Source organism: Lissotriton vulgaris, chromosome 7 (assembly GCF_964263255.1).
Source record: "Lissotriton vulgaris chromosome 7, aLisVul1.2, whole genome shotgun sequence".
In the NCBI taxonomy this organism is placed as follows: Eukaryota; Metazoa; Chordata; class Amphibia; order Caudata; family Salamandridae; genus Lissotriton; species Lissotriton vulgaris.
In genome coordinates, this window is record NC_141695.1 from 301,828,073 (window position 1) to 301,854,834 (window position 26,762).

At 46.3% G+C, this 26,762-nt stretch overlaps 1 pseudogene; it reads right to left on the minus strand.

Moving 5' to 3' along the window:
* Window positions 1-232: 232 nt before the first annotated feature.
* LOC147701424 (18S ribosomal RNA) lies at window positions 233-1,913 on the minus strand (annotated as a pseudogene).
* Between the last annotated feature and the right edge of the window lie 24,849 nt (window positions 1,914-26,762).

The following is a 26,762-nucleotide window of genomic DNA, read 5'->3' on the forward strand; positions in this document are numbered from 1 at the left end:
TTTACTCAGAGAAGCCAGGTTACTTTATTTTCTTGTGCTTAGTAATATGCTTAATTTCAGAGGGTCACCACCTTACCTGATCTGAGTTAGTAGTTGGTTGCCAAAGCGTAGGGTAGCCAGATCGATCCCTTGGCTGAAGAGGGGCACGGGGCATGGCAGTACACCCTTCCTAGATCGAAAACCACAACCCGCCAGGTCCATCATTGAACCTAGCACACAGGCAGGCCGGAGAACTCCTTCCCAGCCCTTTCAAGGACTTCACCAAACTAAGTGGTAGTAGCGGGGTTGGTGTGTAGCAAGGGAAGGGATTTTCCCATTGTAAAATTATTATGACCTGCACTTACTGAGATTTCCTTGTTTCCTCATTCATGGGAAATAATTGCATTCCTCAAACCTAGCACAGACGGTGCTTAGCGGGTAACCTGCCACTGTTGACAAATGTTAAGATACATGCTGTTCAGTGTAGCGGGCAGACATCTAAAGGCATCACAGATTATTATTACTCCATTTTGTGATTCTCAACACCACATGTCCCCTAAAGAGGATGAACGCCAACTGCTGGGAGTTGTGTAACTAGTTAGCATGGAAGAATATTTTTTCTTATCAGAATTAATGAGACAAATTGATCCCACCAAATAAGAACGGGTTCGCACCACCACCCACAAAATCAAGAAAGACCTATCAATCTGTCAATCCTTTTTATGTCCTGGCCAGGTGAGGTTACCTTTATTGAGTCAAATTAAGCAGAAGGCTCCACTACTGCTTATGCCTTTCTGACAATTTCTCCCTCCAGGAACCCAAGCCAGAACGCAAAGGCTTGGGTTTCCAAGAAACTGCTTGGCAGATCATGGGAGTAACCCCACTGGATAGATCGCTAGTGGACTTCATTTATGGTCAGAACCTTTACAGTATCTGATCATCTTCAAACCTCCAACTTTTTTTTCCTTGATTAATGTAAATATTCTAGGTGAATGCTTTCACTTTGGTTCATCTTGCACCCGTCCAAGAATTTGAAAATTAGCTGCATAACTTGAATGTCCCTGACTGTCCCTCTTAATCATGGCCCCAGTTCCCAAAAAACAACAAAATAAAACCAGACTCCCATTACATTACTTTTAAATGAAGTATTCCGGCAACATGACTACTTTGAACACTAATTTTTTCAAAGTAAACGCTTCATACCCCAGCACATTTAGTCCAGGCCATTAAGGGAGTGCTGAGAGTCAGGGCCGGGGGCAGGTTGTAGTTCACCTTGTGCCAGACAGTCAGCCCAATCACAAGGGTCAACTGCAAGCTTTTTAACTGCAGCAACTTTTATTTATGCTGATGGAGCTAGAAATACAACGGCTGCAGTAATCAGAGTTGTGTTCCAAGGGACTCTCGTTAAAGGATCTAAAGTGTACTTATTCCAATATCAGGGCCTTGTAAAAGTCCTGTATTGTTATTTTTCATCACTACCTCCCTGCCTTGGGACTGGGTAATGTGCATGCCCGCTTCCTTCCTTGGGTACGGTAGTTCTTTCTCAGGCTTCCTCTCCAGAATTGAACCCTGAGGGCATCATGACAGTCCGGAAAGTACCATTGAAAGTAGGTAGGCCAGGCATCCAAATGTATCATCACCATTAGTGGGACGTGCGATGGGCCTGAGATTTTCTAGCCACCAAAGCAGTCAGGCAAGCCCAGATTGGTCTTGGTCTGATAAATGCACACATGCCAAGAGGTCAGCGCTTGTCTCCATGTATTAGCTCTAGAATTACCACAGTAGAATTATCCACGTAACAGATGGAGTGATCAAAGGAACCATGACTAATTTAATGAGCCACTTGCAGTTTCACTGTACCCGCCATGTGCACTTACACAGGCATGGCTGAATCTTTGAGACAAGCATATGCTACTGGCACTATGAAACAGGTAGCCGCACCTGCTTGAAGGGAGGAGGAGAAGTAGCCTGCCCATCCCAAACAAGTTTTGCACCCCTCAGGAGACTGCTGCAGATAACTCCTGCTTGCCTGATGGACAGAGCAATCGAATGGGCATTGGCAGGCCAGGCTTGCTCTCCTATGGGAGAGGTGGGCTGAGGGCAGCCTGAGAGAGATGAAGGGGTGCCGGCCTCGGCAGCAGGGACACCTCACTGAGGAGTTGATCCGAGCTGCTGCAGAAATGCATTGGGTGAAGAAGGAGGACGATATGGCACATGGGGCTCGAACCGGCAGGTGGCATCCATTCCAGGAGTAGCACCACATGAACCTGTCCACTTTAGTCAGACCACTGAGAAGGCACAGGCTAGCAGGTTGCTCTGCTGGGTGGGGAAGCTCTCGGAGTAGCTCCACTAAAGGCAACCCCTCGAATTGGATAGTCCCAGGCGAGCTGGAAGCTCTGAGCTTGAAACAACAGCCCAGGCCCAGCCAAGCAGTCCAACCCTAAATGGAACAACCATTCCCAATTGATCAGTGTATGGTGCTGGAGGTACAGTCCCAGAGCATCTCATCCCTGCCTCCTCTTCAGGAACACACGCTCCCAGGAAAGGTCCATCAGACAGGGCTGGAAGGCAGCCACAGACGGAACACTTGCAGTACTTGGGGAGAACAACTGGATGACAAGGGGGTCCCTAGTACCTTGTCCCCACTAATCTGGAGGAAGGCTACCTTCTTTTCTTTTGATTCGTGCATACTGACTGAGTGACGGGTGGCGGTGTTCAAGCAAATGTATCCAACCTCCTGGTGCTCTGGCTGGGCTTGAAGAGTCAAATGAGCCCTCATTTGAACTTTCAGGGAAGCTTGGGTGCATTCCTATGGCATGTGTGACCAGATACTCAGGCTTGAAGTGCAGCTATCTGGTCAGACCGTATCTAAAGAATAAGATTCCGCTGGCCCTTGGAGGGGCCATGGTGCTTAGTGGGCCAGGTTTGTATACTCCAAACAGGGACTCTGGCATGGGGTTGTTGAGAAGCCTTCAGGAGCTCTAACCTAGGGCCCGGTCAGAGATTTTTTTATCTGGCCAATCAGGGGATCCCTACCTTGGCCTGTAGGAACCTGTCCAAGGCTCTACGTGACATGATGGTGAGCAGGGAAGGGATCCCAGGATTGGGGGTCCACCACCCCAGGGAAGCCAGAGCTCTGACCTGGGGCCCGGTCAGAGCGTTTTCACCCAACCAAGCAGGCGAGCCCTGCATGCCACTGAGGGAACTCTTTCCTACTCTCCACATGACACAGCAAGCCTGGAAAGGGAACCCAGGGACTTCAACCCTTGGGTTAGCTGGAGCTCAGACCTATGGCTTAGCCAGAGCTTCTTAACACAGCCAAGCATGGGATACCTCCTGGTGCCAGTGAGACCCCTTCCATAGCATTTTGTGACATGGCAGGCAAGAAAATGGGGCCCAGAGACAGAGGCTTCCACCCAGTGGCCAGTTGGAGCTCTGGCAGCAGCCTGGACAGACATTTTCACCACGGCTAAGCATGGAAGTCATCCCCAGGTCTCCAGCAACCGGGTCAGGCCTTTTTTCACCTGGTCAAGCAGGAGTGCCCTCCTAAGGCCTGCAGGGCTCCTTCCTGGGTACTTTGTGACATGGCGGACTGAAGAATTCATCTTATCAACAAAGGGGGAACCGTAAGCGGACGATATTTAATGGGGTCCAGTGTACATGTCCGGGAGACCAGTCGCTCCAACGTCCTGACCAGACTCTGTGGGGGTAGGTGTTTACGGATAGGACCGCGCACCGACTGGGTACCTGACTCATGGGAGCAGGTCCCACGGGAGCAGACTGCGAGGCGCCTTAGAGAATCACTTAGGGTCACATCGCAATAGCAGGACCTGCCGGCCTGCTTACCTATTGACCTCAAGGAATAAGGTTGTAATTCACATTTAATTAATTGTTCACTGTGTAGTACTGAGCACTTAGGTCCTGATGAAATGCCATGTCGGCAAGAAACATGTTGACTTGACCAGAGGATTGCAGATATTCTGCTGTGTACCTTCTCAGCGCATATCTCCCCTCCCACCTATTTTAATCAAGCGAGTCAGCCACGCTAATAAAGTTCCTTGTGGACTGACCCACCTTTTTTAATTCACCACTACTTCACGACTACACCTTTTCACTCGCCCTCTCACCCGCATGTACCATATGGTTGGAACAATGGATCTCCGATAAAGAGCCCCTTTACGGGTGTCCGTCAGACATTGCAGCGCTAGTCTGACGAGGAGCAGAACCCATATGATGAAGCATGTCATCTAGCTTGCTAGGTGAGTGAGGGTTTTAGTTCCAAAATGGGAATTCCCCCTCCCTTTTTACCTTCTTCTACGCTACACGCACACTTGTCTTGCACACTCTCCCCAGGGAACTTTGTACCCCTCTTGTGCTACTGGACTGAAGAATTCATCCCAGGGACAGAGGATCCCACTCCTAGGCCAGCTGGAGCTCTGACCCAGTGCCTGTTCAGAGCTTCTTAATCTGGGCAAGTAGTGGAGCCTTTTCGGGGTCTGCTGGATCCTCTTCAGGGCACTTTTTGACAAGGTGGACCAGAGAATGGAGCACAGGGATGGAGGTTTCTACCTCCTGGTCAGCTGGAGCTCTGAACATGTGCCCAGTCAGGACTTCTTCCCCATGCAGAGTGCCCTCTTGGTGCATGAGGGTCCAGGGCACTTTGCTAGATGGCAGACCAGCACACACTCCCCAGGTCCCGGGCTCCTCACCTGGGCCTGCCAGAGCAAACCCTTTCATGCAATCCGCGCACACTGAGGGACAGAGAGAGACACTTGAGAGAATGTTTCCGGCCACCTGGAGCCCAGACAAAGCTTGAAGCTTCACATGAGGGATCACTGAGGCATCAAGAGCAACTGGAAATTTGAAATACTGAGCCACATGAAAGAAATTATGTTTTTGCAAATTTAGTTGATGTACAAAACGTCACTGGTGAAGTTGGCATGGCACATTTTGCCCCCCAATGTAAGCGTGGTATTTTCGTAAAGCCCTAAAAAAGAACCGCTGTGGTAACGATAACCAATTCTGTGCTGGTGTGAGGGACCCTCTGAGCAACCCACGGGCCTTCACAAATAGGGTGAAAAAAATGTAATTCATATCTGTGGTCACTCTGACATAGTGCCTAATTTGAGCTGGTAGTTTATGGTGCTCAGCATCAGCACTTAATTGTCAAAGACGGCACTAATGACAGTATGCCACATGGTGATAATGTTTTTCTAATTTAGAGATGAGCACAACTATAGCTGTTTATTACTTTAGCATACATTAAAAAATAACTTATAACTGCTGCTCAAGCCATTCTTATAGCTTTTTATGGCCTGGAATAGTCTGAATTGTCGCACATGTAGGAGTGTGATGGTTAGCAGTTTTGTTGGTGCTATCATTGGCAGCCCTGGCAGGGGCAATAGATGGTGCAAGCTGCAGTTGCTTTCTGACAAGGGCCTTGTCACTTATTTTCTTTTAACAAATTAAGCACTGCTCTGACACAGTCCATGGTACGTCACTTCTTAAGCCTATTTGAAATTTACGTGACCATAACGTACACATAGGAAGCACACACCAGTAAACTGTAATACAACTTTCTACAGTGAAGTGTATATTACAGCTTTTCATGGCGTATGACTACCTTCATAGGCAAACCGATTTGAAACAAACTCAATCTAAATATAATTTTATTTATTTATTTGAAAAGTTTTATAAATCGCGAACAAGCCCCTTACGGGTATCAGAGCGCTGTACAGATGTGGCTAAAGCACAAAAAAAACACAACTGTACAAATGGTGCATTGTCAAAACAGAGGAGGGAAAACAATGAAGGTCAGGAGGTGGGGAGTTGACCTGACCTGTACCTAATCATAATTGCCCTAGAGCAAGCTACCAATTAACAGGCAAGAATACAGTAAGTCGAAACAACAGAGTAAAGAAAGGGTCAATTGCCCTTTAGCAAGGTACCAATAATAAGATAAAGAAACAATACATCAAAACAACATTGTAAAAATAGGAATCAAGGGGCACATGCATCAATGTAGGCTTTTGCGATTTCTTAATTGCGATTATTAAGGAATCACAATTTAGGAATTGCAAAAGCCTATGCCTGTAGGAATCGCTATAAAATTAGCGATTCCCAAACATTCCTTAATTGCGACTCACAAATTTAGAGTCGTAATTAAGGAAATCCTTCCGATTCATTCCTATGGGCCTAAGGCACATAGGAATGAATGGGAAATTGCATGCACAATTTGCGAGTACCCTATAGGTACTCGCAAATTGCGCATGCAATTTCAAGGGTGCAAGGGCATCAAAAGGACAAAGCACATCCAAAGGGGATGATGGACGGAGACAAAAGGACACCCTGTTGTACCCCTGAAATTGATCTGTGCACACATGTTGTGCGCACACATGTCCCAAGGCATGTGTGTGTGTAACCTACAACTTTGAAAAATGCACTTTAGTACATTTTTCAAAGTTTTTGCAATTTATTATCAAGTTCAAATTGATGGTATTTTGCGGCCCCTATTAGCGAAATCGCTATTTGCGATTTCGTCATGCATTACATTTAAGGAATCGCAATTTGCAATTCCTTAAATGCAATCGCAATTTAAGAAATGGCAAGAAATTGCGATTTCTTAAATTGCCAGAGCCTGACTGTTTGATGCATCGCAGAAGCCCTTTTTGCGGGCGCAAAAGGCCGATTTGTAAGAATTGTACCATTTTGCTTTCAAAAAAGGTTGATGCATGTGCCTGCAAACTTGTGGACGGGGAATGAGAACAAGTTGATGCTGTTAGTGTTCACTCAAAAATAGCCGTGACATGTTTCTTGAAAGATGCAGTGGAAGGATTGGATCTGATCTCGGAAGGCAGAGCGTTCCAAATTCTTACTGCACGTTTCAAACAAACTTTATTGTTTCAGCTTTAAAGTGTACTGAAGTGCCTTTTGTATTGACTGTGTTACTACTGATTGATGTATTATTATCTATTGTATTGTATTGTGTTTGTATTGACAAAAATAATAAAAGCTTGAGGTCGGTCCAATAAAAGCTGCAATGAAATTTATGGGTATCTCCCTAGGTCCCTAAATAGGAAGCGTCCTCCCACCGACACAGAAAAACAGGGATTACTACAAACCACTGAAATAGCAATATATTATCCTTACTTAAAATATAAATTATTGTGCCCAGGTTGTGGTGCCTACATATGCCATTTTCGAAAGGTATGTGTAATACTCCTTCTGTGATTAGTTTAGTTAAAATGTGTTTTCCAAATTATATCTTTCTATCAGAGAATAAAATGTTGATTACATCCAGTACGCATCAGATTTGTATATGAAAGCTTGGTTGGGACATAGTAGAGACATATGTTATTGTATCTGCCTTGAAAGTCCTGGTTGAAATGTCACACCAAACCGAGCACAGGATGCACACCCACTTGTGCATTATCACAAATGTTCTCGCTACTCTCCGACAAGGGGCCCACTCTAAGGCCATCAGGTGAGGGGTTTTTCCTGCTCTGACTCAGTGGTAACCGTTCCCTTTCAAGACGAACGGGATGGAATCCAAAGTAGAGAACTCTCTCCTGAACACAGTCTTTTGCCATAGTAAATTTTTTTGGAGGGCTGGAATTGCAAGTGTGACATGGTGCCTCTGCTGATCAGTGCTGTAATGTAATGTAATGTAAGATGCACTTATAAAGCGCAGCTGGCACCCAAAGGGTATCCTGGCGCTTAGGTTACAGATCAGCTGGAGCAAAAGAATCAGCGTGATTTACTCTCTAGGGAACATACTGGTTTTCAGTTCCTTCCTGAAGCCGGACAAGGTGTTAAGCTGTCTAAGCTTCATGGGGGAAAGCATTCCAGAGTCTGGAGGCTGTAAAGCTAAAGGATCTACCGCCTGTTCGCACTTTCTTAACAGAGGGGACGCATATTAGGTGTACGGAGGAAGAACGTAGAGATCTAGCAGGCATATACCATACAAATTTCAGCTGAAGTACCCTAGGCCCAGTCCTATGTACTGCCCAATAGACGATGCATAGTGCCTTAAATTGTATTCTTTGTGCCACTGGTAGCCAATGGAGGTCCCTGAGGGCCAGAGAGAATGACACACCCAATGGCCGGTTTAATGCAAGTTTAGCTGCCATTGTCTGCACTCTCTATAATTTCTTAAGCAGAGAGGCAGGAGCACCCAAAAGCAGCGCATTACAGTAATCAAGTTTGCTTAGCAAAATGCTCCGGACTACTTGAGGTCTGGTGGCAATCGGAAAAAACTGGAGAATCTTACGCAGAGTTCGAAGTAAGGCCATACAGGTGCACACCGTTTTATTCACCTGGGAATCTAACTGGAGGTTACTGTCCATCAGGACCCCTAAATTGCGCACGGTTTTAGTAGGCAGTAGGGAATTGTTTGTCGGGCCAGGTCAGAAATCTATAGGGTAATACTAAAGTGTCTATGCTCTCTGTGTAAATTGTTGTTGTGATTGGTTATCGATGATTGCCATATTTGTCTTACCAGTAGGTCCCTAGTAAAGTGCACTGAATGTGCCAGGGCTGGTAATTCAAATGCTACTAGTGGACCTGCAGCACTGATTGTGCCTCCCACATAAGATGTCTCAGGCCTGCCACTGCAGTGTCATTGCACCGTTTGCTAACTGTCATGTTGACCTGGCCAGTGTACCCACTTGCCAGGCCTTACCCTTCCCTTTTCTTACACATAGGACACACCTATGGTAGGCCCAAGGTAGCCCCCCTGGGCAGGGTGCAGTGTATGTGAAAGGTAGGACATGTACTAGTGTGGGTAACATGTCCTGATAGTGAAATATTGCCAATTTTGTTTTTCACTATTGAAAGGCTATCTTGCCCACAGGCCAGAATCGGGAATGCTGTGTAACATGTTTACCTGCATATCTTCCCATAGGAGTGAGATAGAAAATTGGAGTCTGGCATTCCTGAACTCAGAATTTAATAACACACCTTTTAGTAAAGATTTTTTGTAATTCTTTGTTGAAATACCACTTTTAGAAAGTGGCTTTTTTCTTGTTCAACCTTTCTGTGTGCCTTTGCCTGTTTGTGGATTGACTCTCTGGTTTGAGAGTGACAGGGGCTGGGGTGGCTCCAGGAGTCTGGGTGAGTCAGCACTAGGCTGAATAGACCGATCAGCATTTGGAGTGGTGATAGGAGTGACACCTGGGCCTGAATAGGGCTGTGCATGCCCTCCACAATGCTGGCTCCACCTCCTGCAGTGCTTCTGAAGAACCTGGCACACATTCATAAAGGTTGCAGAGTGCACCCAGAACTGGTTTGGACTGGGTCCAGGACCCCTCACACATAGAGAACAAAGACTTTTAGTGTGTAAATGTAAGAGCTAAAACCCCTATAAATCAGGTGGTCCTGGAATCGAGGAGAAATCTTTGACAAGGAGAAGAGCGTCAGAAACGGAGAAGAAGGACTGCCCTTGCTGTGTGTTCTGTGGCTGACTTCCAGTGGCTATTCTGCCAAGGAAATAGGAAGGACTTGCTGTGTGCTGTGTCCTCTACATGAAAAGGAAATCTCCAAGGGCCTGAAGTGAGCTGACCTTCTTGAGAAAACTGGAGTCCCGTACCGGTAGTGTACTAAGCTCCATCAGCATGCGAATCCTATCCGCCATATTGCTATACTTGTAAATGATTAGCATTTTGTATCTGATGGGTTTGTGGCACTGCGTCCCGCGTAACATCATATACGTATGAGGTCGCGCCAGCTGCTACTTTGAAATGCGACGGGTACGCAGTACCAAGCCACGCATTACGTCATGTATGTATGAGGTTGCGCCCGCTGCGTGTTGCGTAATCGACGAGTGCACGCTGCCAGGCCCTGCTTGTTGCGCTGGGTACATCATTCCCTCATTTTTTTTTTGTGTCTCAAAACTATATTTAAATAAGTTTAAAGTGTATATGAGAGCAAGCGACAATCTAAAATATTTTAAATATTTATATATTTCTAACTGTAATAAACTTATATTATGGTAAATATATTTTCTCAAATCGCGTTCGGTGCGGCCTCCTTCCGTGCTCGGTGCGAGATTGCTATGTGACCGTAAAAATAAGCATTTGATTGGTTCATAACATTTCCCATTGTAACAGTCAGAGATCCCCACCCATTATAGTCATTCTCTCTACAGCGTTTGATAAGAGACACCTCTTCTGCTTAGAGAGCTTTTTTGAAAAGTTTTTTGATGTGTACACATATCTTATACTACACACAACATGCAACGATCATTTTGATCAATATTCATGGTCTGTACAGTAGCCTTCCATGTGTGATGGCCATGCATCTCAAACGTTATATCAAAAAACAAATGTGTGTTACATGATGCCCCTGGTGTGTGTGCGTGTGTGCACATTATTGAGCTACCTTCCAGCCTGGGGATTGGTGGCTCGATGGCGTATCATCAGCCACGGGCAGAGTGCACATCCTAGATCACTTGTGACAAACAGTAAAGAGTAATGTGTAGATTTGTGTTGCAGTATGCTCTGTTGTCAGGCTTTACCAGTATAGTAGTGTGTCATATGTGAGACTTTCAGATTCACTTTTGACATGCATTGCTTGATTGTAATGAGCGTTATCACTGTGTATGACGTAGCTTCACTGCTGTTCCTCCCTCCAACCGAGCACATTCACATGTGTGCGCTTCGCGATAGCAACACTTTCAATAATACTGCACACCATTGACATGTATGTCTGCGCATATCCACAAGCTTTACAACATGTGATGTTCGCCATTCAATGTTTTCGGACAGCATTTAATAGATAGTTGCCGCCGTCCCGGTACATGCTACATTAATGTAAATTGCGGATTGTGCGATGTCAAAATTGCAACACACATAAGTACACTTCCTGGTCAGGCAGGAACTGAACAACGTCCAGGTCCCTGGAATAATTATTCACCCCCTTACGCTGGCCTGGCGTATGCAAGCCCAGCCCACTTTCCGTACGTATAAGTAGGATAACGACGACACCACATGTCCCATTTCTTCCACACAGCCTCAGGTGATATGGCCGCATCCACCTCGCATATCATAATGCGCATGAAAAAAAGGAATCCATGAGGTGTACTCCATCCTGGCAATCAAAACTCCATCTGAATTGTGAACCCTGCTGGCCGTAGTGTTTGGACACACAACAATGACAGCAGGTGACCAGTGTGGCCTGGGTGCACGGGGGCTGCAATTGAGTGCGGTGCGGCAGGAGGGGTGCATCAACCTGGGTGTGCAGGTGCGAACAAGCGATGTTGGCGTGCGTAATGATGTGATCTCTGACCTCATTTCAGTCACATCTCTGTCTCATTTTAAGACCTGCTGGACCGTACTGTAGGCCTGAGCCAGCCGGCAGCGCTGCCCTACAGACACGTGGCGTTGGCTTTGGGGCACTGTAGTGAGTTGATTTCTAGTGTACATGAACACAGGCTTCCGCCACTGCATTACACGCACATTATGCTTCTAGCATGTGCTCTGTTCCTATGTATGTGAACATTGGCATAACATTATTTAACCTTCTGTATTCTCCTGCAATCCAACTCCTCTTTGATCCACGATTACCACTAACAGCTGGTAGATCGTACTTCAAGAAGGAAGGATGCACTCAACTGGTGTTCTCTATTAAGCTTGAAATAAACCTTCATTCACCTCAAGACGTTTCCAGCATTATATTATTTCTCCTTTTTCAGACACTGAGTTGGTTGCACCAAAATGGGTGGAGCGGGTCCTCAGCCTGTGATCATGCCCTGGGCATTCTGTCGTCTTCCATCCTGGTATCAAGACACCGACCCTGACCGGAGACCTGCTGTGCCACCCTGAGAGAGGCACCCCGGAGTCGGAGCTTGCACGGGCACGCGTTGGACACACCAGTCGTGGCAGGTGAGCAGTGAAGTCTGGGTGCGCAGGAGCTGCAATTGAGCACAGTGGGGGGGAAAGGGCTAGGGTGCAGCAGCCTAGGTGCACAGGTGCAGGCAAGCGATGTTGCTGTAGATAATAATGTAATCTCTGGCCTCATTCATATCTCTGTTTCATTTTAAGGACTTACTGGACCACACTCTTTCTCACGGACCCCAGCGTCCCAGACACACAGGTGAAGGGAGGTGAACAGTGCGGGCTGGGTGCAGTAGGCCAACGCTCTGTCTCCTCCTCCCTCTGGTCTTTTGACTCTCCTTCCCCTTCTCCCTTCCACCCACTTGCTCTCTGTCCCATTTTCACTTTTTTCCTTTCATTCTGAATACCTTTCTTTTTCCCTTGGACATGGCACACATACCTATGTTTCTTTTTTGTTTTGCAAGTTTTGTACGCTGCTTCCGGAGGAGTCCCACCCACTTATTTCATGTTATGCTGTTGTTTGTTTGAATAAAGTTGTGTTTCTATTTATTTGTGTTGTTTTACTAACGGTTATTTGTTTTACCAATAAATAGATGAGTGTATGGGTCTTTTTCTGACAACACTTGTCTGTAGTTTATTGTGAAAATCGGCGGTTGATAGGAGGTTATGAGGGAAAACATTTGTAATTTTGCGGTGCACATACCAAATATAAGCCAACAGACTATTCCATAAATGAAGCCTGGGTAATTCTACAACTGCAAGGGTTCTATGAGTGTATCACTTTATAACACCATTAGTACTGCCCGTGTGATTACAGAACCAATAAGGCACTGCCTAGGGCCACCGAGGCTTCAGCGACTGGCGAGGCCCACCCTGCATATTTAAGTAAAGCCCCGGAGGGTGGCGATCCCCGGACTTGAGTTGGCCTCGAAGCCCCCCGAACAATTAGTAAACAATACCCGGGGACCCCCTAGGCTGCAAAACGTCTCTGTGCCCTCCCGAGCCTAATTTACATGTGAGATTAAGGTCCCCCGTATTGCAGAGACCACGCAATATAATAATAGGATTGGCCCTGGAACATTCCCCACCAGGGGGCTCATTTAAATGAATGGGTGAGATCCCGCTTAATTTTGTTTTCCATTTTTACCATCCGGATCTGCTTTATTTAAGCGATACAAGGTTGTCCTCCTCTCGCTTCAACGAGGCAAACAAGGATTTGCTATCACCGGGTGGAAGCCATGCTCCCGACCGGTCATAGCAAACATAAATGTCCAGTGGATGCACACCCCAGCATATTGTATGAGCTGCGCCTGGATAGTGGCGCTCCATAGGGCCATGACGCATTGGTTGCTGCATAACTACAGAAGTAGTATCATTGCATACTAACACTACTTGCGCACATGTAGTACAGCAACCAGAGTGTAGTGAAGAGGCAGAGGAAGCCCAAAATCAAAAAATATAAATCCTACAAGAGGTCGGATGGCATAGTTTGATGAGCCGACGACCCTGGGATGAGTTGAAACAGCTTCACGAAAAAAATAGGTCTTCCGCAGAAAGCAAGGCAGCTCAAAATATTGGTGAGTGCTGCCTTTTTACCTTCTCCCGCTCATCACCAAATTTATGTAGTGAGGAGGCAGACAGCAGTAGATCCGATAAGTAGATTTTTTGGAGGAAAACAAGACAGCTTAAACAGCCACCAACCGGACCAGACAGCAAGGCAACCGTCTTCTCCAGCACCCTATACAAACTCCCCAAGATTCCCCTCATGACTGCCCTACATTCTAACATTACATACTTACATTCTAGTAGCATTACATACTGACATTCTACTATGACTTACATTGGAATACTACACAGAGCACATGACTTTACAGCAATGAGCTCATGGTTTCATCCATGAGAGGTGAGTAGTTCACTTCCCAATCCCTGTATTGTATAAACGCAAACTAACACTACTTCCACAGGTATGCTACAGCGCCCAGAGCACATCACTTTACAGCAATGAGCTCATGGTTTAGGCTCATGGTTTAATCCCCGAGTCTTCAGACCAGTGGAGGTGAGTAGTTCGCTTTCCACTCCCTGTATAAACACATACTAACACTACTTACACAGTTATACTACAGCTGTCAGTATGCTACAGCGCTCAGAGCCCATCACTTTACAGCAATCAGCTCGGTCCCCGAGTCTTCACACCGGTAGGCATGAGTACTTCGCTTCCCACTTCTGGTATAGTATAAATGCACAGCAGGGGTTAGTAGTTCGCTTCCAACTCCCTGTATGTTATAAACGCCTACTAACACTACTTGCAAACGTATGCTACAAAGACCAGAGCACCTCACTTTACAGCAATGAGCTTACGGTTTAGGCTCTCAGTTTCATACCCGAGTGTAGCAGCATCTCATCTCAGCACCATGTCACTCTGAGCAACACCGCACTTTCAGACTGGTAGGTGCTGACCAGACCTCAGTCCAGGTAGCACGTTCCCCGGCAGCTCCGCCAACCAAGCAAAGCCTCTTCTGACCCCAGCAGCAGAGTTCGAGCCTCGCGCCGACTCTGCTTCAGGTTTTCGTGATCATTGTACTCATGTGCTCCTGGCATCAGTACCTGTGGGTTTTTGTGGGTTGTGTTCTTTACTGTGTGTGCTCTTGCTTCTTTCTCCTTTTCACTTACACTTTGTGCCCTCAGTAATTTCAGCACCATAGCGCCTTGCCGCCTCTTGTCATTAGCCCCGCCCTCCTACAGACTCCCACCCGCTTCTTCCTTGTTACCGCCCACCTCCCCTTGATAACTGCGACCGCTGCAGGGGAGCGCATGTGCTGACCAGACCTCGGTCCAGGTAGCACGTTCCCCGGCAGCACCACCAGCCAAGCAAAGCCTCTTCTGACCCAAGCAGCAGAGTTCGAGCCTGCATGCCGGACTTCCTCAGGTTTTTGTGATCATCGTACTCACGCGCTCCTGGCATCAGCGCTTGTGGGTTTTTGTGTGTTGTGTTCTTTACTGTGTGTGCTCGTGCTTCTTTCTCCTTTTCACTTACAGGTTTGCCCTAAGTAATTTCAGCGCCGTAGCGCCTTGCCGCCTCTCGCCATTAGCCCCGCCCCCTACATACTCCTGCCCACTTCTTCCTTCTTCCCACCCACCTCCCCTTGATAACGGCGACCGCTGCGGGGGAGCGCATGTGCTGACCAGACCTCGGTCCAGGTAGCACGTTCCCCGGCAGCTCCACCAGCCAAGCAAAGCCTCTTCTGACCAAAGCAGCAGAGTTCGAGCCTCACGCCGGACTCTGCCTCAGGTTTTCATGATCATCGTACTCACGCGCTCATGGCATCAGCGCTTGTGGGTTTTTGTGTGTTGTGTTCTTTACTGTATCTGCTCGTGCTTCTTTCTCCTTTTCACTTACAGGTTTGCCCTCAGTAATTTCAGCGCCGTAGCACCTTGCCGCCTCTCGCCATTAGCCCCGCCCCCTATAGACTCCCACCCGCTTCTTCCTTCTTCCTGCCCACCTCCCCTTGATAACGGCGACCGCTGCGGGGAGCGCATATGCTGACCAGACCTCGGTCCAGGTAGCACGTTCCCCGGCAGCTCCGCCAGCCAAGCAAAGCCTCCTCTGACCCAAGCAGCAGAGTTCGAGCCTCGCACTGGACTCTGCCTCAGGTTTTCGTGATCATCGTACTCACGCGCTCCTGGCATCAGCGCTTGTGGGTTTTTGTGTTGTGTGCTCGTGCTTCTTTCTCCTTTTCACTTACAGATTTGCCCTCAGTAATTTCAGCGCCATAGTGCCTTGCCGCCTCTCTCCATTAGCCCCGCCCTCCTACAGACTCCCGCACGCTTCTTCCTTGTTCCCGCCCACCTCCCCTTGATAACGGCAACCGCTGCGGGGGAGAGCATGTGCTGACCAGACCTCGGTCCAGGTAGCACGTTCCCCGGCAGCTCCTCCAACAAAGCATAGCCTCTTCTGACCATAGCAGCAGAGTTCGAGCCTCGCGCCCGACCCTGCCTCGGGTTTTCGTGATTATCTTACTCACGCGCTCCTGGCATCAGCGCTTATGGGTTTTTGTGTGTTGTGTTCTTTACTGTGTGTGCTCGTGCTTCTTTCTCCTTTTCACTTACTGGGTGTGCCCTCAGTAATTTCAGCGCTGTAGCGCCTTGCCACCTCTCACCATTTGCCCAACCCCCTCCAGACTCCCGCCTGCTTCTTTCTTGATCCCACCCACCTCCCCTTGATAACGGCGACGCTGTGCGGTCACACAGCGGGCGTGCCAAAGACAAGCCTGTCTGCGCCCGTCTGCGCCACGGACCGCACCCAGCGCCATGACCCCTGGCCCTCCAGGCCTCTACCGCTACACCAGCACCACTCTCCTCGCTCTCAAACCCAGCTACCTCCAGCTCTGTGTACAAGCTGCTCCACATAACACTCAAGGAGCTTTCTCACGCGCGCACTTCCGTAGCACTTTCTCCTTGACCAAAGTGGACACAGCAGCACGCACTACCCCTCAAGCCGCCTCAGCCACCGACACCATCCACTGCATCCTCCTCAACGTCCGGTCCCTCCACCGACACGCCACTGAGATTTGGGACCTACTGGACACTCTCACTCCCGATGTCGCTTTTTTCACCAAGACATGGACAAACGCAAGCTCCGGACCGGACATCGCCACGGCTATACCTGAAGGCTACAAATTCAAGAGATTGGACCGCCTGAACCGCCCAGGAGGGGGCATCGCCATCGTGCACAAAACTGCCCTCAAACTCTCCACTCCAAACACCAACACCACTCTTCCCAACATAGAACACCTCAATTTCCGGACTCACACCAACCCCAGGACCACACTCCAAGGCTCGCTCATCTGCAGACCACCGGGACCTCGCACCCAACCACTACCGCCATCACTGAACTTGCCGCATTCCGCACCATCACCTCCACGGACTACATCCAACTCGGAGATCTAAACTTCCACCTCGACAACCACCCGGACCCTGACTCAAATGCTCTACTGGAGAACCTCTCCAACCTGGAACTCAAGCAACTGGTAAAATCCCCCACTCACACTGTGAGTCACACTCTTGACCCCATTTTCGCCGCAGGATCTAACATCCCGGTCACCCATACCTCCCAGCACACCTGGACTGATCACCACTGTATCCATTTCACTTTCTTGTCGAACGCCGCACCCAGAATAGCTCTGGGCCCTCCTCGACAAAGCTGGAGCAAGATCTCCGCGGAACTCCTCAACTCCACCCTCCTTCATTACCCTCTGCCTCCTTCACCGACACTGCAGCGGCCGCAACGGAACTCCACAGGTGGCTCACCAGCTGCGCAGATAAACTAGCTCCCCTGAGACAAGCTACCACCATACGCCCTCCGAAAGCCGCCTGGTTCACGACCAAACTCCTCGAGTCCAGACGCACCTGTAGATGCCTCGAGAAATCGTGGAGGAACCAGAAGACCCTGGCAGCCCACGCAGACTATAGAAGCGCCATGATGAATTACCACCAGCTAATAAGAGACACCAAAGGAACTTTCATCAGCGAAAAGATCAACACCAACGCAACGATCAGCAGCAAACTCATCACCACCACCATGAAGAAAACTCACTCTGGAGCCCCCACAGACCCCTGCCCCCCCATATCTTCCACAAATCCTCCTCGACCGATCTCCAGAGCTAGCCCGCACCATCAATTCTTCCCTGTCCACGGGCACCAACCCCCCAATTGGAAATGCGCAGAGTCAAGCCCCTCCTCAAAAAGCCATTGGCGGACCCGACTGGCCCAAAGAACTACCGGCCCATCTCCCTCCTTCCCTTCGCGGCCAAAGTAGCAGAGAGACTCGTCAACACCAAACTGACCACCTTCGTCGAAGACAACTGCATCCTAGACACTTCCAAAGCCACCTTCCTGAGCAACCACAGCACCGAGACAGCCCTAATCGCCACCACCAACGACATACGCATGCTGCTCGACAAGGCCACACCTCTGCCCTCATTCTCCTGGACCTCTCCGCAGCTTTTGACACTGTATAACACGGCATACTAACCACGAGACTCCACAACACACGGATCCAGGAAACCGCCCTAAACTGGATCCGCTCTTTCCTCTCCAGCAGGACTCAGGGCCATATGTATGAAGCTCAAATGGGTTCGCAAATGCCAAAATTCGCAGAATTTCGGCGTTTGCGAACTCATTTTTGCTAAATGGTATGAATGTAGCAAAATTGAATGCAAAATAAGGAATTGCAACATTTGTGATTCCTTATTTTGAGATTGCATTTAAGGAATCACAAATTTTGCGATTCCTTAAATGCAATGTAAGAAGCATTAAAAAATGGAAATTGGCCTTAAGGAATCGCAAATTACCACCAACTTCAAGTTGGTGGTAATTTGCGAATTCCTTGAAAAATGCACTTTTTTGCATTTTTCAAAGTACATTGTGAAGCACATACATGCCCTTAGGGCATGTATGTGCACCACATGTGCACCCATGCTAATTTCAGGGCTGCAACAGGGTGTCCTTTGGACACCCCTGCACCCTTGAAATTATTCTCAATTTGCGATTCTCAAATTGCGAATCGCAAATTGAGAATACCTTCTCATTCATTGCTATGGGCCTCCTGGCCCATAGTAATGGATGGGAAATTATTCCTGAATTGCGATTCGCAATTTGCTAATCGCAAAAAAATGCGATTTTCTACATACATAGCAATTTGCAAATCTTAAATAGCGATTTCTAAAAAATCACTATTTGAGATTCGCAAATCTGGATGTTGATACATATGTCCCTCAGAGAGTTAGGCTCCCTCTTTTTCTCTCCAAACCCACGGACATCATCTGCGGAGTCCCCCAAGGCTCCTCCTTGAGCCCCATCCTGTTCAACATCTACATGGCCCCCCTAACCAACATAGTCACACGACACGGACTAAATATCATATCCTACGCCGATGACACCCAACTAATCCTATCCCTCACCAGAAACCCAGAAGATACCAGACTCAGCTTTCAAGAGGGAATGAAGAACGCCGCAACCTGGATGAAGGACAGCTGTCTTAAACTTAACTCCGAGAAGACCAAGGTTCTCGTCTTCGAACCCCACCCCACCCCACCGCATGGAACAACTCATGGTGGCCACCTTCCCTCTGCCCCCCACCCCCACAGACAACGCACGTAACCTTGGCATAATCCTAGACTCCTTCCTCTCCATGAACGGCCAAATCAACGCCATCTCATCCACCAGTTTCAACTGCCTACAGACTCTATGCAAGACTTTCAAATGGATTACCCCCGATTGCCGAAAGACAGTCACCCACGCTCTCATCACAAGCAGGCTAGACTACGGAACGGACCTGTACACAGGAATCAACAAATATCTACTACACAAACTCCAAACGATCCAGAACGCAGCCGCCAGGCTAATCTTAAGGACACCTCGCCATGGTCACATGACCCCTCACCTGCGAGAACTCCACTGGCTTCCCATCGAGAAGAGGGTCCCCTACAAACTACTTACACACGCCTATAAGGCTCTCAACAGCATCAGACCCAGCTATCTCAACGACAGAATAAGTTTCCACGCACCCACAATGAACCTCCGTTCAGAGGACCTCGCCCTGGCAGAGGTCCCCCGCATCCTAGGGTGACCAACCGTCCGTAAATTTCACGGACCGTCCATAATTGGGACCTCACGTCCGTTGTCCGTCAGGATCCCGCTTACGGACGCCTTTTGTCCGTAATTTTGCCCATCACAGGGAGCAGCGCTGCTCCCCTGTGAGAGGCCTCACCCCCCAACCAACCCCCTTGATGTTGGGCTTCGCACTCCTCCTGGAGCACAAGAGCAGCCGCACCTGCCCATTGCCATTCTGTATGCCGGCTAATTGCCACATACAGAATGTCAATGGGTCAGTCTAGGGTGTGACAGCATGTGGAGGCCTCCTCCAGCCTCTGTGTACAGCAGGGCAATCTGTCAGAAAATAGGAAAAACGCCAATGCTGCAATGTGAAAAAACTGTTTATTTAATGAAGCCTGAAAAAATAAGTTAAAAAGAACAGGTTATCGTTCTTTTCACTGTCTGGACATTTTAGAACTGAAGTATTTTCAATATAATATTCAACAAAGCCATGGTTGCTGCTATTTTTATTTTAAGGAACTAGCAACCATTGGCAAAGCCAATAGTCCTGGCTTTTTGTTGGTGTAATGATACTTGCTGTATTATATATATATGCAATGACAGAAATAACATAATACCATTCAGGCGCAACACTATGCTAAGCGTAGATTTTTTAGCCTAGGTGTTTTAAACCACGCTCTTAATTACATTAAACACCCCCTTTGAAGAGACCCACCAGTTTTTTTACACCACTTAAAGCCCTGGTAACAACACCATGTCAAAGTCACCTCACATCCTGGCACTGTGCATCACACATGACTCATGACTTCTACGTTTTCAGTCTGCCTATGTGCAGGGGCATAGTGAATTTTTTCCCCCACCGCAGCCACCCCGTGCTTTAGGAACTACAGCGAGGGTGAAGTTCTTGATGGGACTTTTCTGTCTGCAACTCTGCAGACAAAGGCTCAGCTCATAATAAATAAGTGAAGGAATGTGTGAATGGCTGGATGGATTACTGAAAGGATGAATGGATTACTGAAAGGGGGAATGGATAGATAATGAAAGAAAGGATGAATGGATGAGTGAATGAGTGGAAGTATGGATGAGAGATAAGGTAAATAGATGGATGTATTGGTGGAAGGGTAGATGGATGGTAAAAGGGTGGATGGTTGTGTGAAAGGACGGATGGATGAGTGAAAGGGTAGATGATGGGTGAGTGAATGGGTGGATGGATGAATTAATAAGTGAAAGGGTGAATGGATGGATGAGTGAAAAGGTGGATGTAAGGATTGATGAGTGAGTGAAAGGGAGTAGATGGACAAAAGGATGGATAGATGAGTGAAGTGAACGGGTGGATTGATGAGAGAATGGATGGCTGGATGAGTGAAAGGATGGATGAGTAATAGGATCAATGGATGGAATCATGAATGGATGGGTGGACAAGTGAAAGGGGGATGGAGAGAGAAAGGGAGGATGAATGACTGAAAGGGTGAATGGGTGAAAGGATAAGTGGCTGGGTGGATGGATGAGTAAGTGAATGGGTGGATGGATGAGTAAGTGAATGGATGGCTGGATGGGAAAAAGGGTAAATGGCTGGATGGGTGAGGGAACAGATGGATGGGTGGAAGAGTGACTGGATGACTGTACAGGTGGATGGAGTGAAAAGGTGGGTAGATGAATAATGGATTGTTGAGTGAAAGGGTGGATGGAGGGATGGATGAGTGAAATGATGGATCGAAGGATATATGGTGGATAGGTTTGAAAATGGTTGAATATGTTTGGATATAGATGGGTACACAGATGGAAGGACAGAATGAATGGTGAAAGACTGAATGATGGATGAAAGAATGATTACACCTTTTAGCACCCATTATCTTAAGTAACATTTCCTGTACATTGACTTTCATGTTAATATGAGTCATTGTCTCTATATAATGTGTGTGTGATGTAACACACTCCAACACACTGTGCTGCATACTTGGGAGGAGTAAAACAATAAAAGAAATTAAATACACATGAGAGACCGTCTAAGTGAAGATGAAGGGCACCATTGGAGGGTGGTAGCAAGGCCGGACTGGCCGGACCGGGCATCGGATGTTTCCCTGGGAGGCTGGAAAGGGGGTGGAGGGTGGTTTTGTTACTGGGGGCTAGCACTGCAAAGTTCCTTGTATATCCAGCAGTTTTCAATCAACAATAAAAGCGGCCTCACCTATATTCAGGTGTGGTTCACCATTGTCTGGTGACTAATGTACCTGCTGGAGCGAGATGCGAACTTTGAATCGTCTAAGGTAGCAAGCTGCGGCCATATTGAAAAAAACGTGAAGTGCATGATTGTCTCAACCTAATATAAACTTATTTAGACTTGTACTTAGGTGGTTGTTTATGTACTTACATATATACTATTGCACGACCACCTCTAACGTGTCCGTTAAACGTACATTTTGTCCCGAAGTTTTGTCCTGAATTTTGAGCTTTTGTCCTGAATTTTTGTCCTGAATTTAGTCCCTGTTTTCCTGAAGTTTTTACACTCACCGTCCTGAATTTGCACCTATGTTAGTTGGTCACCCTACCCCATCCGCCGAGCCAGATCAGGAGGAAGAGCTTTCTCCTACATCGCTGCCACAGCTTCGAACTGTCTCCCATTAGGAATACTGAGCTCTCCTAACCTGCACTCATTCAGACGAGATCTCAAGACATGGTTCTTCGACTGACCTGGAGCTGCCCTACCCTCCCCTCAGCGCCTTGAGACCCTCACAGGTGAGTAGCGCGCTTCACCAACCCCTGATTAAATGATTGATTGATAGGAGTGACTACTTCGCTTCGCACTCCCCCACAGAGGTTACAGTGCTCCTATCCTCTAGTTTCCTATTCATTTCGCCCTTTTTTCCCCTTAATCATTTCAACGGAATAACAAAATGGCTCCCAACACTTCCTAGTTGAAACAGCTCGCAGCCAATAAGCAGCAAGCTTGTGCTCGTAATGCCTCAGCCAATCAGATGGCAGAATTCCCAAATATCGATATCTGTACATTTCGATATTTCTCCAGAACTACTAAACTGATTTACACCAAATAAATAAAAGTGTGCTTTCTAGACCAAGACCCTTATCCCTGCAAAATTTCGGGTAATTCCGTTTACCCGTTCAACCTGTTGCCTTGTCTAAAGTTTCCTATGGAAATTGCACGGAGAAAATACGTTTTGGGACCCCCCTTTTTTCTCGTTTCCCTTGACGAATCACCCTCAAACATCCAACATATGAGCTGATATGAACAAAGAATTAGTTTGGAAAATGTCATGTAGATTCATCAAAGGACGCCAAAGTTATAAGCAAAACAACAAAAATGCTCTTCCTATGGAAACTTGGTCCTAACTATAACTACCTACAGGAATCCGCCAGTAGGTAATATATATATATACTACTCAAGGTTATTAACGGAAGCAATTAAGAAGGGGGGACTGAGCCTACTCAAGGTTTGAATAAACACTCCGTGTGAATGGACTTCAATAACCAGCATGCGCAGCGTGCAACCAGAAGCCCACACCCACTAAGGGCGGAACCGAATTCATCAATTTAAATGAATGCAAACAAAAAGACATCACTCCCCCCCCACTCATCCATGAATACAAGGGGTGCTGCCTCGATACGCGTCGGGTTTCTATTTTAATCAAGGAAAACAGAAGGCATGAAACGGCGAGGCACAGACAGCCGGATGGCACGAGAGAGCGGTGTGTGCCTTTCTAAAGCTCAAGGGCTTTTTGCTTAAACATATATATATGTATATATATCTATATATATATATATATATGTTCTCTCACTTTTTCCCGTCGCAGAGGGAATAGCTTTGGTCGGTGCTCACGTTGGAGACTAGGAAGGTGTCCCAATTCATTTTTCAATACAATAATGGCGCGGCACACTACTTGGTGGTTTGTAGATGGTTTATTTCAATTAAAAAAAAACAGGGTTTTGCGAATTGAAATAAACCATCTACAAACCACCAAGTAGTTTGCCACGCCATTATTGTATTGAAAATATATATATATATATATATATATATATATATATATTTTGTGATCAAGCTCCGCCTGAGGAGCGAAACGCGTCGAGGAGAGCACTTGCTCTGCATTTGCCGAAATAAATTACCACTGCTGACACATTAGATTGTGTGATGGCGCTTTACTTTAAAGTTTGATCTGTGAGAGGAGAAGAGGTCTGTGCCTGTTCATTACCACATTGACAGCGGCCAGGATTGCTACGATATATATATATATATATCCTTTTACCAAACAGTCTGTAACTGGCGCGCAAGAAAATAGCGGGTGCAATTTCCGAGAACAGACCAAGCCCCGTGAAATCTTTGACCAGCAAACTTTGTAGAATTGCACTCCTGAACACAAAGCTTTTCGTTTTGAAGCGTCTTTATTGTATAGTTTAAACAGCAACCATCACCCACCAACGTTTCGAACAAAAGATGTTCTTTCTCACGGTATCGTGAGTCCTTCTTTACTTTCAGTATTTATAGATTTAAGTTTAAAAAGCCAGAAATCTTAAGGAAAATTTTAATTAGATTTCGTTTTTATGAAATATGAGCATAACTATGTGCATGACGTTTTTAAATATCTGATTATTTAAAGATATCTTTAAATATGTATCTGTTTTGTAAGATTTTAATTAATCAAACAAATAAACATGAATTGAATTGAAAAAAAAAAAGTTTAAAAATGCCAGAACAGTGCATTCTGGTCCCTGTATTTTTATAATGACATCAGCCTCCTTATACACATTTCTTTTTTTTTCAATTTGTTTCAATTACAACTTTATCAAGTATTTAGCATGCATGTTTTTCTTGCATTTACTTTCCGCAGATTATGGTACATTTATCATTATACAAGAAAGCGATTATTTAAGCATTCATTGTGCTTTTCTGAGTCGGATGCATTATTATTAAATTATGCAGTTATTAAAGTATTCATTCTCGTCTATACAGCAGCATATTAGCAGTTGTTTACTCTGCAGGTATATATATATATATATATATATATATATATATATATATATATATATATATATATATATATATATATATATATATATATATATATATGTATCCCAAACATGAGTTGCTCACAACAGATGAAGCCACAACGCAGCGTGTTGATTCATTTAATCCAAGGAGTACATCAGCCTGGTTTCAGAACACAAATATTGCCAAATGCGTTTCGGGCATCACAGCGCACTTGATCACTGGCATAGGAGACCCCACAACTCGAGCAGGCCACCTGAGCACAATTGAATGTTCCGCCCATGTGGGCGTGTGCTGTGAAGGTTTCTAGTAGATGTGGTCTGTTCTTTAATACAACCCCAGTGGGCGATGTGGGTCCCCTGAAAAATAAAAAAACAGTCTTACCCTAGTGGGTATGTGTTGAAGCAAGGCTTGATATTATTTACATCCTCCTCAGAACGAACACACTGTTCCATGTAGTGCCTCTTAGTATCCTGCACTACAGACCTGCATGTTGCGCAGTGGGGCCTCACCACGGCCGAGCTAGCGGTTATAAATCCCAAACACGAGTTGCTCACAACAGATGAAGCCACAACGCAGCGTGTTGATTCATTTAATCCAAGGAGTACATCAGCCTGTATCCCTAACAGTGAAGGAGATACAAGTGCCTGGTTGTATGCGCTCAGATACATCCTTTCAATTGATTGAAATGAACATTATAAGAATGTATAAGAATGTTCATTTCAATCAATTGAAAGGATGTATCTGAGAGCATACAACCAGGCAGTTGTATCTCCTTCACTGTTTGGGATACAAGAAGGCTGCATTAATGCATAAAAATGTATGCATATAGTCACAGCATACGATGTGTAAAAATGTTTATAAATGTAAAAAATGGGAAATTTAACTCCTAAAATGTATGTTTTCTTATACTCTGATTTACAGTTTTTTTCGAAAACATAGGCGTAGCATAATAGTCTATGCAACATTGTATAACATGTGTTTACTTTCAATGTTATAATAGACGTTTTGTGCTGTAGATATTCCGCTCTAAGATGGCCGCCAAGTTTTCACTGCAGAACGGATACCTACAATGCCTCTTTTGTGTTTATTCACCTAAATCACTTGATATCTTTATTTATGCATGTAGCGGTAGACAAGCAAAATCGTGTGATCAAGAGACCGGTGGGTCTCGAAACGCGTAGCGATTATCGAAGAATAAACTTGGTGTTATCTACACTCGCTCTGAGTGCGCATTGAATCCTTTCTGGGAACCTTTGAAACTTTTGCAAAAAAGTTTACCGGCTTTGGGGTCCTGTCGGCATATGCGCCACCTGACTACGGGAACCATTCAGGAAGGATCCCTTTTGGATTAAGGACATTTTCGGATGAATGGATGCCGGCCACATAAACATTGGTGAATTTCCACCGGGACGACTGGAAAAACGTGTGGAGTTTGAAACGCCCCGACAGCACCAAGGTAAGCTCTATATCGGGCGCGGCTGCGGGGGGAAACGCTGGAACTTTACTGTTCTTGCGAATCTCTCAGCACGTCTGTACCGGATTGTGATGCGAGCATTTTATGTGCTTAGGGCTACAAAAGTGTAATATTCCGGGAAACAACGAACATTGTTTTACAACAGAGGGGAGGAGCCTCGTATGAAAGTAACTTTGAGTTTCCTGGAACGTACAATAGCTTCACAAACCAGCATCCCACCTGACATCACTGTGGCATCAGGAACTACTTACAGAAGTGGGGACCGAGGGGAGAGTACACCAAATAAGACATTACTCGAACTGTAAACTAGCAACAGCGGTTCTGAGTGTTCCGCGAAAATTATGCACACAACAAGAAACACAAGTTGTTTATCACAAACTGAAGACATCTAAACAACAGCATGGAAGAAGAGGGTGCAAGACGCAAAGAGGCATTAACGCTATTTGCCAGAGCCCCTGGCAAAGCGACAGGAGTCAAAATAACAACAGAACAACCAGAAAGCGATACATTAAGTGTGTTATTCAAAAGATATGAGAAATTGAAAAAACAAGAAACATCAAAATGGTGGGAAGCCATCTCACTGCAGGATTATGTGGATAAAGCAATGGTCCCTAGAGGTCTTCGAATCTATATTACTCCCTCATATGAAGCAATGAATACACAAATGCTAGAAGACTGGGCAACCAATTCCTCGAATAGTTCAAAAAATATGATGTGTATTTTGATAAAATACGCGTGGGAGGACCGAGAAAAAATTATTTTGGAACTAAAAGAAATAGAGGAAGAATGGAAGAAAAGCTAGGAGGTGGACAAGATTACAAAATTTCGGGAAGAACTAAAAGGCAGATTGAAAAAATATGAG